Source organism: Eptesicus fuscus, chromosome 7, assembly GCF_027574615.1.
Source record: "Eptesicus fuscus isolate TK198812 chromosome 7, DD_ASM_mEF_20220401, whole genome shotgun sequence".
Classification (NCBI taxonomy): Eukaryota; Metazoa; Chordata; class Mammalia; order Chiroptera; family Vespertilionidae; genus Eptesicus; species Eptesicus fuscus.
Window position 1 is genome coordinate 71,792,996 of NC_072479.1, and position 14,167 is coordinate 71,807,162.

General features: G+C 39.4%; 1 non-coding gene across 1 annotated transcript; it reads left to right on the forward strand.

The window, feature by feature from the left end:
- Positions 1 to 13,063: 13,063 nt before the first annotated feature.
- On the forward strand, positions 13,064 to 13,190 carry LOC114231309 (small nucleolar RNA SNORA31). The gene has a single exon (XR_003617263.2). It is a non-coding gene; the product is annotated as a small nucleolar RNA SNORA31 (small nucleolar RNA).
- Positions 13,191 to 14,167: the final 977 nt, after the last annotated feature.

Here is a 14,167-nt window from a genome sequence, read left to right on the forward strand (position 1 = left end):
AACTAAATTCACAAGTCAGAAAACTATTTTGTTATACTATGTAGCCCAAATTTGCTTGTAGAATGTGTAGTGACTATAGCTAAATTATTTCTCAACTTTTTAATAAATTGTAAAGAGCAGTAGTTCTCAACTCTGGCTGCACATAAAAACTTTCTGTGAAAATGTTTAAATAAAATGCTGCTGTTTGGGGCCTCATATCCTGTCATTGATATTTTAATAAAGCTCTTTGTCTCTGTACAGATTAATTTCGTCATTCAAATAATAAATTTAAGAATTACCTAATCTAAGTAGGCATCTCATCCCCCAAATCAAAACGCACCAGATTCTACCTTCTGTTACAATTGTGGAGGGTCACACCTAACTTCCCAGCAGACCCTGAGCAATCCGAGGGCAGCTCTGGTGTGTGAGATATTTTTCCTAAAACTTGAAACTATCAAAAATACCTCTCATAAAGAGGAAAAAAATTGCAAATAAAACACAGGAATATTAAATGGACCTACTGAACTCAGTCATAGAAGCATAGGATGTTAAATGAAAAGACTTTTACAGGAAAGCTCATCTATTTTATAAGGAAACTTGAGTTCCAGAAAGGTTTAATGGCCTGCTCAAGGTCAAGTGTCTCTCTAGACATCCAGTGCTGATGTTATGCTCTCAAATTAAAAAAAAAAAAAAAGAATAAATCTCAAAAGCATCACAAAGTGAAAGAAATTAAGTACTTGTTTGAGATGTTAAAATGACACACTTGAACTACGTTTATTGCCTTCCTTGCCAGCTTCAGGAGACACACCCTGGTGGTGATAAAAGAGGTGACATAATCCTGGCCCTGGAGAAAGAGAGTTTACACCTGCCCCTCCCAGGCTGTGGCTGACCCCAAGGTGGGTGACAGAAGAGAGGTGTTCCCTGGTGACAGGCTAGTGAGCTCATCCCATAGCTCTGGGGTTCAAACTGGAAAAGCAGAAGCATAGCACAGGCAGTCCTTTTATTCCCAGGACCCTCACCTGGTCAACACAGGGATGACTTCACTTTCCCACCAGGCACCAGGGTCTGTACTGTACCAGGAAACGGTAGCATTCGGAAAGCCCAGACCTTCTGTTCTCCTCAGGTAGTGGTATGAACACTCAGAGGCACATTGATGGTGAGATTAAGTTCCTGGGTAGCAGTGGCTAATCAGAGCACCCAGCCTCCCATGCTAGCTGTGTTTAAACTACAAACTATCCTTGCCTTGTGCTCAGTCAACAGGAATTCTGCTTCTAAACGACTTCTGCTATGTGGCTTTTTAAAATTGCTCCTGACCACCAAGCCCCAGTTTCTCCAGTCCTCCAAGGGAGGTTTTCAGTTTCTTCTTGAGTCAGCCAGAGCTGGTTTCTGTTGCTTACCATTAAGAATCCTGACTGACACTACTTACTCCAGATAAGAGTAATACCACAGCCCTCAGATCCACCATTGGTTACTTTGCAACTTCAAGCAGCATTGCTTAAGTTTTTAGTGCCTTTTTTTTAAGCATGAAGAGAACCTCAACTTCCCATTTTGTGAAATGAAGACAATAGTACCCCACTACTTGTTCCACATCTCCTCTCTCTAAAATAAAAATATTTATATTTCATTCTATAATACAGTTGTCTTCTGTACTTTGTTTATAAGTTGATTCTAAAAGTTGAAAAACAATTAATAGCCTTTACATCATGCCCATATAAAAATTATTCAACTCTGAGAGCATAGTGTGCTATGTTTACATTTTTATTATATGGCATATATATCATAGTCCAATATCATAATCCTCAAGCCACTTAAATAAAAATGATCCTGAAATCAAATTGGAATGAATTGTCTTTGTTTTTATAATCTGTATTTTACCTCTATCAGAAACTCAAATTGTTTCCACCAGAGTTAGATATCTCTAGTCCTCTGTTCCAATCTGGATTTGCTAGGGCTGCTTCAAATCAGTGAATCTGGACTAAGATGCCACTCTATTCTTTTAACTCAGTGGTTCCTGGAAACCATTTTGCTTTTATTGATTTACTTCCTTGTTTTATAGGGATGATAATGTGATTCATAATGAGAAATATATATTATCTATACATACATAATATAATAAATAATATGTAACAAATATATAAATTTGGTCTTTATTCATTGTTCATCTTACTTCTGGCACAGAGCTCCCAAAACCCTTGGAATATCTTAAGAATAATAGGGACAACTTTTGTCATAATATTTGATCTCTTATCTTCAGTTCCTGAAATTGCTTCAGAGCCATAAAGGTGAAATGGGCATCCTATTATTCAGCACAAGTCCCTTTCCACCTCAACTGGGTTTATATTAATGAGGTGAGTTTTAGAAAGCACCTAAGGATGGAAGCTGGTTGCCAGGGGAACCAACCATGAACAGAGGGTTGAAATTTCAGTCCCACCCCCTGATTTCCAGGGAAGGGAGAGAGGCTGGAGGCTCAATCAATCACCAATGGCCAAGGTAATGAAGCTTTCACAAAAACCCAAAGGGAGGGTGCTTGGAGGACTTTTAGGTGGAGGTACCAGAGAACTTCCACATGACACCATGCTGGGGCCAGAACTCTATGAGGACAGAAGCTCCTTTGTACAAGACCTCGCCCTATGTATCTCTTCATTCAGCTATTGATTCTTATCCTTTAATATGCTTTATGGTATGTTGGAAATCTGCAATAAATCAGTAATCTAGTGAGCTGCTCTAGCAAATTAATCAAACCCAAGGAAGGGGCTGTGGGGTCCTCCAATTTATAGCTGGTTAGTCAGAAGTGCAAGTAACAACCTGGACTTGTAACTGGGGATAGAGAGGGGAAGTCTTGTAGACCTGAACTTTAACCTGTGGGATCTGATGCCATATTCAAGTAGATAGTGTCAAAATTGAGTTGAATTGTAGGATACCCAGCTGATGTTTAATGGGAAACACCCCACCCCCCACATACAGTGGGAATTGGGTGCATAGCCATTTTAACAGGCATACATATCTAATTGACTTTCTAAGAAAGGATCTGTGGAAGATAAACAGTTGGAGACCTTGCCTTGCTTTCTGAAAAAGACTTTTATTATAGCCTTTCATTTGATTGAGTTTGACTACAAGTGAAATTCTGAGTTGAAAATAAGTTTCATATAGAAATCTAAAGGTCTTTATTCACTGTTGCTGGTGAGATGTTTGGTGCTGAATAAAATCTTATTTATTTCTTTTTGCCCACTGTTTCTGAAGGAATAAATGCTATAGTTTGATGAGGGTGTGGAGGGAAAAGTATACAATAGGAAAGGTGCAGAGCAAGAGGTAGTGTCCATAAAAGCTGAATGGAGATATTGTGCTGGTGTGGAAGTTAGGGTAAGAGGGAAGCTCCTAAAAGGAAAGAAGGCTGAGTGGAATTGTAAATAAACTCATCTACTTGACAATTGCTTAGCAACTGTGGATTACTCCACTTTAGTGAACTCCGTAAAGATGACTGCTCTTCTAGAAATCATTTTCTTAGAGAAATTCCTGAGTTAAAAAAAAAAAAAAGAATAAACTTCTTTTTACCCTCCAAAACACACATGCGTATGACAGGATAGCACTGAGATTTTTGCCTCTTCTACAGAAAAGAGGTAGCAAATCAGAACATAATAAGAATATCTTGCATCTTTAATAGCACAATGAAGAGAAAATTTACTCAATTACCAATGTAGTATATTGTAATTGGAACATTTTCTTTTCATAAAAATATATACTCATATACCAATTATAACTCACACCATTGGTTAGTCAAAATTTATTTTGATTTATGCACCATGTAGAATGAAAAGCAATCATGCTGTAATATGGTACCCTGTGACATGATAACGCCTTCTACCATTACAATTTCAACAGACTTGACCTGGGATTCAAATGAGTAGTGTGACTCCAAAGGAAATGGTTACATAATGGCATCCAGTGTTCTTAATTAACACAGGAAAGATTAATGGCTCTTTTTTCCCGTTTGGCGGTCTCTGTTGAGAGGAAAAAACATCAGTTGCCATTTGATTTTTCCACTCAAATGCATTTTACCAACTGGCAAAGAGACCAACCAGGAAAGTTCGTTCATCCAGTGGCTGGATTCGCCATGTGCGTGGCACTGGCATGCTACCAGGGCTGATTCTCCATGATCTAAGGAATCCACAGACAGCAACTGTCACCAAATGAAGACTCTGAGACTGAACTAGTAGGAAATACATCAGCTGTACATAATTATTAGGGATTTCCCCCTTCTCTTCTATTTGTCTTAACCCTCTAATTAGGTACCTCTTGATCCTCTGAGAACATCCTTAGTCTAGGTCTGATTGGCCACTTCCCAGAAGGGAGCAAACTACAGATCAAAATGGATTTGGTACTTCTCAATAAACTGACAAATCAGCTGGAGAGTGAGGAAAATAAAAATATTAGGAATTTCATCCTGCAAAAATGGTGATGACTGCTTTAGGTTGGAAGAGTTATGACCTGTCAGAATCTTCTGTTACAAGGAACAGCTTAGCCATACACTAGTGTGCCGTGGCTGCCGAACTCAGGAATCTGAACACGGACTGGAATTCTCTGAGGATGTTATTCATAAAGGCACAGTTAATCAAACTCAGACCTCTCTTCAAAAATCTCACCCTGCACGCCAAACTGATTGCCAGCAGTAGGAAGGTGCCAGACCAGAGAAGGTAACCTAAAATCATATGCCCTGGCTTTAGAACTATGAGGTCTCAATCCATTTTAATAAGTAAAAAAAGGTTTTGTGTGTATGTGTGTTTTTACATTTATCAAATAACTAGCTTTCTATTCATACAATCAGAGCTCTATACTTATCCAATATATGCTCTATATATATATCCATAAGCATATATTTTTATTTACTTTAGTTTACAAAAAAAGGGGGGATCCCCCCTTCTCTCTCTCTTTTACTCTTCAGAGGAGTTCAGAAAGGATGAGTATGAGCCAAAATCTCTTCTGGCTAGACTCCATGGTTACCAAGCCGAAAGAGCAGGCAGTTTTCTGGGTAAATGGTCTTGCCTCAAAGGCCCCATGCCTGCTGAAAGTATCTCAGGCTTTCGGAAGATTCCTGCACCTCCCTGCCATCACAAACACTGATGGTGGATCTTTCATCAGAATTGCCGGCATCTTCTCCACTGATTATACTCTCGGGCTCAGAGAAGAATGGTTTTCTTTATTCTTGGCAGAGGGAAATCTCTATACCAAAGGTGGAGTCACTTGATTAGTTTAGAACCGACTCCAAGTGATGAAACATTGTCTCTAAAACAGTTACGTTTTCGCCATTGAAAGGGAAGACTAGACAAGGAGATTTGGGTTCTCTCAGTCTGTACATTTCCCTTGTGGGTCCACATGCTGACATTTTCAGAATGTTGTTTTGTTGGTTGGTTGGTTCACGTTTTCCCCCTTCCTAACTCAGGTACAAATTTGTCTAAGGTCCTTAAAGATGAATGGGAAGCAAAAGTATAAATAGGTATATTTGGGGCTCTCCTTCCGCAGGTAGGATCATGAGCTCAGTCTTTAGACACAGATCTGAGTTTGCCTTTAGCTCTGTTCTGTGTCTCTGCTTTGTCCACTGTGAAATACAGATGGAAATTCCTACTTCACAGTGTTGCTGAACTTTATATTTTCATCAGTAGACTTTATTTTAGGTTTATAGAAAAGTTCAGCAGAAAGTGCAGAGAGTTTCTATATATTTCCTCTCCCCTTGCCCTCAGTTTCCCCTGTTATTATCTTGTAGCTATGTGGTGGGCTGTTGAATTTTAAATTACATACCATATATAAAGCACCGTATTTTAAGTATTAGAAGGTGTTTGCAAATGAATGTGAACTATTATGACTGTAACTCAAGACCCTCTCATTTGCTACTACATAAGGCTTTTATTTCTTTGATGACATTTTATGGGTTTCTCAACAAAAACCATCCCTAGATCCCAACCAGATCACCATATAGCTTGTGAAATACCATCTGTAAAGATTTGTTTCTTTAGATTTAAGATCAGTTTCTTGAGTAATACTTCTTTGAAATGCAAATACTCCTAAGAGAAGAATATCTAATTCATCATTGATAACTTGGTTGCTGATTAACAAAGACACAATCATCATGTCATTCAAACTCTAGAAAGATACTGACCATTAGTTGCTTTGATAAAGAAAAAGATCCAGAGGGTTCTTAAGTACAATCTTGCTCAAGGGGAGGACTGGAGTGGTCTTGTATGGCTCAATGACTTCAGAAAGGAGTAGAAAGGGAACCAGTTTTGAAAAAAGGGAGTTCTGACTCAGAGCCTTTCTTCAAGGCAGACAGAGTTAACCTCTGAGCAAGGTGGTAGAGATAGATCTACAAGTCTGGTCCCATAGCGCTCCATTTCTAACAGATTCCGATGGGTAGGAGGGACAGGTAAATATCTTTAAGTCACTTTCTTGAACCTGAACTAATCATCCTTCATATTTGAGGGGCTCCTTAGTTTCTACAGTCTGGTATATTGCTCAGGTCACCTAGATACTCCCAGGCACTGCTGGCCAGAGCCTAAACCAGACCTAATAATTCCCTTTCTAGGAATCTACCACAAGAAAATAATCAGAAGTGAGTGGCAAATGTTGCAATCACAGATGTTCATTGAAGCTTTATGTATGTTAGCAAAAAACACTGAAAATAACCTGAAGTTCAATAATAGAGAAATGGCATATCCACGTTATGAAATGCACAGTATTCAATATTATTTTCCAATCACTGTATAATATAGAAAAAGACATGTGATGTGATGTAAAGAAAAAAAAAGCCCATGAAGACAAATATGTATACATAATATGATCTCTAAAATTCTGAGCACCACCACTTACCCATACCCAGGAAATAGCAAAATGTCATCATGGTGTGCTGTATTAGCCAGGGTTCTCCAAAGATACAGAACGAAAGGATGTATAAAGAAAGAGACTTATTATAAGGAATTGGCTCATTCAATTATGGAGTCTGGCAGGTTCAAAATCTGCAGTTGTCTCAGTTCAGGTCTGACGACCAGCAGGCCTAAGGGATTCCCTTTTATTCAGGGGAGAGGCAGCCTTTTGTTCCATTTAGGTCTTCAACTGATTAGATGAGGCCCACTCACATTAGGGAGTACAGCCTGCTCTACCCATTCTATCAATTGAAATGTTAACCTCATCAAAAACACCCTCACAGAAACACTCAGAATAATGTTTGACTGAATATCTGGGTACCTCATAACCCAATCAAGTTGACATATAAAATTAACCATCACATGGGTTGACTGCGTCTGCAAATTTAATGACAGTGGGGACCATATCTTTTAGCATGAATTGTTATATTAATAATTAATAATTTATACTTTATTAGTCAAGCTGCATTTAATCTCAGTATTCAAGAGAACTAAATCATATCTTCATTGATGTATTATCCAAAGCAGTGATATTCTTTCATTGGACTTGGTTACTTTTATTAACATGTAAAGAGCAATTAAATTAGTGAAATCTTAGAGGTCACCTCTCTTTTTTCTGAGGGTAGTGGGTAAGCCTGCAGTGGTTAAAACCTCTAGTCTCTTTTCCCCATTCTCTCTTTGCCCTGCCATTGCTCTATTGACACAGTTTTTAACAGAGTCCACTTAGCTCCTGGAGCCAGTGATTTTGATTTCTAGCCTCAACCATCCTAACAAGGTGAATCCCTACTCACGTGTGAGGCCTGGGCCTCTCTGAAGTTATCGTGCCACCTGTCTTCTCTGATAGTCCAATGCCAGGTTCTAATGTCAGCCTGGCTGTGTGACCTCACACAAGCTACTTAAATTCCCTGTGCCTCAGCTTCCACTTCTATAAAATGGGGATAATATTAGTACCTACTTATCAGTGCTTTGTTTTGTGAGAATTATATGAACATGTAGTGCTCTTTGAGGAGTCCTGGCACATTAGGAAGATTTGCCCATTAAATAATAGTTTTGTTAATATTATATTATTATTTATTGCTGTCATTTATTATTATTATTCTCCAGTAATGGTTCACTCTACTGTCTGTCTCATATCTCTTCCTCCCACATTGCAGAGATCTAGGCTAAGGCTCAGTGCTCACTCTTCTATCCTTTGGTATCCTCTCATCCCCAGAAATTGTCCTGGCTCCTGCAGTCTCAGTGATTATTTACATTGGGTAACCACCTAATTCATAGTCTGCCCCCAACTTTCTTTGGAATTCTGATTTCCTACTTCCAAGTGCTTGCTGGGTTGTATTGCTTGCTGTTCTTGCTCCAGTCTTCAACAGAAGGTATCAAAGGCCAAACTCTTATCCTAAGCTCAAAATTGTTTTTTCCTCCTGATTTTCCTGCTCACTCAATGTTCAAACAGACCCCAAGATGGCCCTGAATGATCTCTCACCTCCTAGTGTCCATGTCTGGGAGTGAAGCCCCTCTCTTTGATGTGGGCAGCACCTGTGATTTGCTTTTAACCAACAGAATCTGAGAAAGGTGATAGGATGTTGCTCCTGTGATGGTAATATGTTAGGTGACCCCCAGCTCAGCAGACTGGAGCTAGAGGGTTTCCATGCTGGCTTGATGAAAAAGTAGGCAACCATGTTAAAAAATATCCACACGGCAAACAAATGTGGGTGGGCTCCAGGATCTGAGGGCCCCTTCCAAGTGACAGCCAGCAAACACAAGAGTCCTTAGTTATATAGCTCCAAAGGAATGAATACTGCCAACAACCTGAATGAACTTAGAAGTGGATTTTTCCCCCAGCGGAGCCCGCAGAGAAAACACTGCCCAGCTGATATGCTGGTAACAGCCTGTGCAGCCCTAAGCAGAGAACCCAGAGAAGACATGCCCAGACTCCTGTCCCATAGAAACTGTGAGATAATAAATGCTTACCTGTTGTTTTAAGCTGAAAAATTTGTTATGCAGCATAGAAAACTAATACACTTCGTGTCACTTGATATCCATTGTAATAACATTTTCTCAGTCTTCTTGAAATTAAAGTTATCATTGATTCCTATCTACTCCCTATCATTCAATCACTACTAGTATATGATTAAACTTAATAATTATAGTTAATATCTATGGAGTGATTTTGTAAGTCACATGTTATACTTAATGTATTTATATAATAATGACAAGTAATCCTTTTATAGATGTTGAAATTGAAATTTGGAGGAGAAACATAATTTGCAAAAGGTTTCAGTCAATCAATTTAAGATTTGGGATTCAAATCTGATACATGTTTTCCCAATTCCTATGCTATTTCTACTACACTGAACCAGCCACCCAGATGCTCTGTTAGCTCAGAAGTCCTAAGTTACAGTTACAATTAAAACTCCTTATATCAGCATTTAAAATCATTCAAAATCTGGTCCTGGTCCTCTTTCAGACTTTATTTTCTACTATTCACTTGATCTCTCTGAAATTGTTTGATGCTTTTCTATCTCCGAACATTACATCACAGACTTCCCTAGTCCTCTAGCATCCTCAGTAAAACAATGTACCCTTTGGTCAGTTATCATTAGAGAAGGAATTTTCAAGTGTAGAGGGGTGGGCTTACCAAGGAGCCCTGATTCTGTCATCCCAAATGTCACCTTCAATTCACAACCGAATCACAAGGATTACTTCTGTCAATGTCGTGGTGATCTTCATGGGTTACTGCTTCCCACCATTAACATATATAAGCAGATGTCTACCATTACCTGCCCTGCCCTTAGCCACTTCTGTAAGAAGTTGCCCTAATCACTGCCCTCTTTAAAAGCTGAATGGATTATTCAATACCAGCACCATACCCAGTCATCATAGTCTAAGGCCAAAAGAAAAATGTGAGCCCTCACCTGCATTAATCAAAGCATTCTTCCATATTTTGAACCAAGCAAGAGAGTTAATAAAAGCTCTGCAATCAAACACAACTACATAGGAAGCTCTGCATTGGACAACCAGTTCACATGTCATTGTTAATCTTCCTAAACCTACTTAGTGAGGAAGGAAAAACTATAGGATCTGGGACCCACAGTATGACTGAAAACAACTCATTGCACAACACACAGTAACTTGCACAAGGTTAACTCCTCTATGGCCCTCTAACCCAAGGGCAGCCCACATGGGAGATTTGTACTTGTTGACATCATTCGGCCATTAAGAAAACTGCTGTGGAAAATACAGTCCAGAAAATACTACAGCAATCATGCAAACTTTCACACATAGGGTGACATCATCCTTTCCCCTAACCTCTCTTCCATTTTTTTCTGTGTGGAAGAGAAGAGAGAGACCTGGGGAGGGAGCAGAAAGGAGCATTCCCAGGTTGGAACTGGCATGGAACAGGACCTGGGAACACCACTCGGAAGTTGACTATAGAAAGATAATATAGAAACCTAGACTTTGTAATGTGGGGTTTTGTGTAACTTGTTCTTTCTTGCTCAATTTTTTTTTCTTTCTTAAATTTACACTAAGTTCCCTTCATTTTATAGCATAATGCTATCTCCAGGGCCCTGATCCTCTGGTAAAGGTTGCCTAAGGACTGCAATGGGGGTAATCGTTTATGCACACTGTCTGTCCTACCAATAGGGTGTCTTTGGCACATCAGGGCTTCATATTTCAGCCACCTGGGGGAGCACCTGAGCTGCCTCTCCCAGCCTGGCAGGATCAGTTCCTGGGGTCTGTCTCAAGAGTCAGGAATTTGAAACGAATTCAGTGACCTTTTCCACCAGAAAACATAACCATACTGGCCACCCACAAATGACCAACAAGGAAAATACATTATTTTTTATAAACTACAAATGTTAATAAATGAAAACATTAATAAATGATCATTGCCATCATCAATTTAAGAGTATCCGCCTTGGTGATTTGGACAGCCTTGCTGACATTAATAAGAGAATATCTTTGTTTCTCACTCTTCTCCCCTCTGGTGCCAGGAAGACTAGCTACATTCCCTCCCTTCCTTACAATCATAAAAGTCGGCTTATCTCCTGGGAACCAGGCCTTCTCCTGGGTTGGCCTGAATCTCCCATAGCCACAAACACATAAAGAGGTTTTAATGCTGCAGGAAGGAAATATTGGCACCTAGCAAGCTGGTGGAAATTTCATGTAGGCCAGTTTTTGGAACCTTTCCACAACAGCTATGGAATCCAGAAGCCTATCCTTATTATTGAAATAAATTTTTCAACTACATGATGTACCTCCCAAAATAAATTGTAAGTTTCTTCTCGGAAGGACCCTGTTTTAAATGACTTCCACTCCCCAGAGTGCCCAATACAAATCACTATAATTAACTCTGTAAAGAGTAACAGATCAGACAATTTTGAGCATCATCCCTTCAGTTAACATTTATGGCATCCTCTTTAGGCCAAGCCATGGGCAACAGGTTAACTAGGTGAAGTCTCCATTAATCCTCAGGTCTTTGGAACAAAGAGGAAAAGACAGGCTGTCAGGGCTGATCCAGCAGAGCCAGAACTACCCTGCAGCTGTGTGAAACTGGGCTAGTGCATTAGGATATCCATTCCAGATATCCATCAGGGCAGATACTGAAGGACCACCTTCATCAGAAGGGTAGACATTCATTGCTGTCCATGAAGGAAATGCTAGAGGTCTCCTAGGGCAGTAGGGCAGTTTTAAGCTGCATATGTATAGCACTGACCTCCAGATCCACAAGTAGGAGGTTCTGCTTTGCAGATCCACACAGTAGGAGGTTCTGCTTTGCAGATGGTGAGCTGGAAGAACAAAGCAGACAGAAAAGGGAAAATGAACCAAGAGTTATGCTGAGCGAAATAAGCCAGTCAGAGAAAGATAAGTATCACAAGATCTCACTCATATGTGGTATCTAATGAACCAAATGAACTGCTATCAAAAGCAGATCCAGAGACACACAAGCATGAACAGACTGTGGAACCTCAGAGAGAAGGCAGGGGAGGGTGTGTGGGAAGAGAACAACCAATGAACTTGTAGGCACATATGCACAACCCTTGAACACAGACAATGGGGTGGTGAGGGCCGGTGGGAGGGCTGGAAGAGTTAATGGGGGGAGAGGAGGACCTATGTAATACTTTCGACAATAGATACTTTTAAAAATAAATAATAAATAAATAAATAAATAAATAAATAAAATCTAGGGCCCAGAAACACAAGGAGGCAATGATAACCTGCAAACTAGTTTGGGGATTGTTTCACTAATTCGGCCCATTGTTGGTGGCATCCCCCTTATGGACTTCCCTAGACTAGTCTCAGGGATGTTAATTAAACTCCTCCAAGTCACATACTTAGAAAATTGTAGGATTGGGTTTTGGATGCAGGAGGTTGGACTTTGGAGCCTGCCCTATGCATACTGCCTCCAAATAGGAAAATGTCTTCATTTCCTCCACCAAATAACTATACAGTATTTAATTATTTTTATTTTTTTTCTAATACTCCAGTGTCCTGGCAGTTCTCATGTAACTTTTGTCACTATTTTAATTTCTCTTACCTTACAAAGACTTTTACTCTAGTAGATCAGAGCACAGGGGAATTATTTTCTCTTCTAAAAATTGAAAGATCAACACATTTGAAGTTGTTAGGGGGATAAATCATTGCAACAATGATTTGGTTCTAGAAGCCCAAATCATTAAAAAAAAAAAAAAAAAACTTCTTTCCCTAGAAATACTAATGTATCCAGTGACATTTGGTATTTGCAATATGCAACATTGATAGAAACACATTCTCATTGGACTTTGTGGGTCCAAAGTATTTATTTCATCAGTAAAACGACATTAAAATAGTTTCTTGTGATCCCACACTTTGTAATAAGCTTTAATCCACAACTCTAAAAATGATTCATGTTTAAATGCACTGGTTATTTTTCCAAAAGGTAAACATGGAAGTGATGAATTTTATTTAATAATCTGAAGGTATGTTTCCAAGAAAGTGTATTATCTAATTTCTCCTCTTTAGAAATCTGAGTGAAAATGTGTGCTTGTTTGTTGGAGAAAGAAATATTGACAAGAACATGAAAAGCCTGAAAACTCAAGCAGATGTATTAAGGTTGTGACACAAAGACAGAAACTAGGATGCTATGGACTGAATGTTTGTATCCCCTAAAATTCATATGTTAAAATCCTAACACACTGCATCCACTGATAGACCTTGAACAACCTGTTGTTCTTTTGGTTTGCACTGGGATGCGAAAGAAAAATATTCCTGCGCTTTTGGTCTGTCTTTGTGGCGGCCCAGATTGAATAAGGGACTACATTTGCAGAAAAAAAAAATCCTAACACACAATGTGATAGTATTAGGAGATGGAGTCTTTGGGAGGTAATTAGTTCATGCGGGGAGCCCCCATGAGAGGGATTAGTGCCCTTATAAAAGATGACTAGAGAGCTCCCTTGTCCCTTCTGCTTTGTGAAGAGACAGTGAGATGAAGACCATCTATGAACTAGAAAGAGGTCTCACCAGGCAAGGAATTTGCTTGCATCTTGATCTTGGACTTCCTAGTCTCCAGAACTATAAAAATAAATTTCTGTTATTTATAAGCCAGCTGGTCTACAGTACTTGTTGTAGCAGCCACAAACTAAGACACAGGACTTCCTCAGGGAGGAGTTTTTCAGCTCCCTAATAACTCTGAAAATGTTCCCAGCCATAGCCTAAGTCAGAGATTGGAAAGCACAAAACTTCATTTCCTGATGATAGACCAGAACTATCCAATAGAACTCTCTGTGATGGTGGACAAATTCTATATTCTGTGCTCTTCAGTACAGTTGGCACTGGGTACATCCATGCGGTAACTGAGCATTTGAAATGTGGCTAGTGCAGCTGAGCATCTGATTTTTAAATTTTTATTTTATTTAAACATAAATAGCATCATGTGGCCAGTGGCTACCACATTCAATAGTAGAGCTGCAGAATGTCCTTATAGTCTTAACTTCCTATGCTTAAGGAAGGGGCAAAAACAAATTCTTTGTATCCATTGTATGCTTCTCAGTTTCAGTTTGCAGACCAATAAAATCCAACACAAATTGCACTATGGTTTTACTGTGAGCGACAGCCTGGATGGTGAGCAGAGCATTTGATGGCGGGGAAGCTTGGGGGAAGGGTCGCTGATCTGGAATTTAGTCTGGGTGTTCTGTTGCCTGAACAGGCCCTCATCTCTCTGAACTTTTATTTTCTTAGCTACAAAACAGAACTTTTGGATTCAACAAACGCTAACGCATCACCTGGCCATAATCACGTTC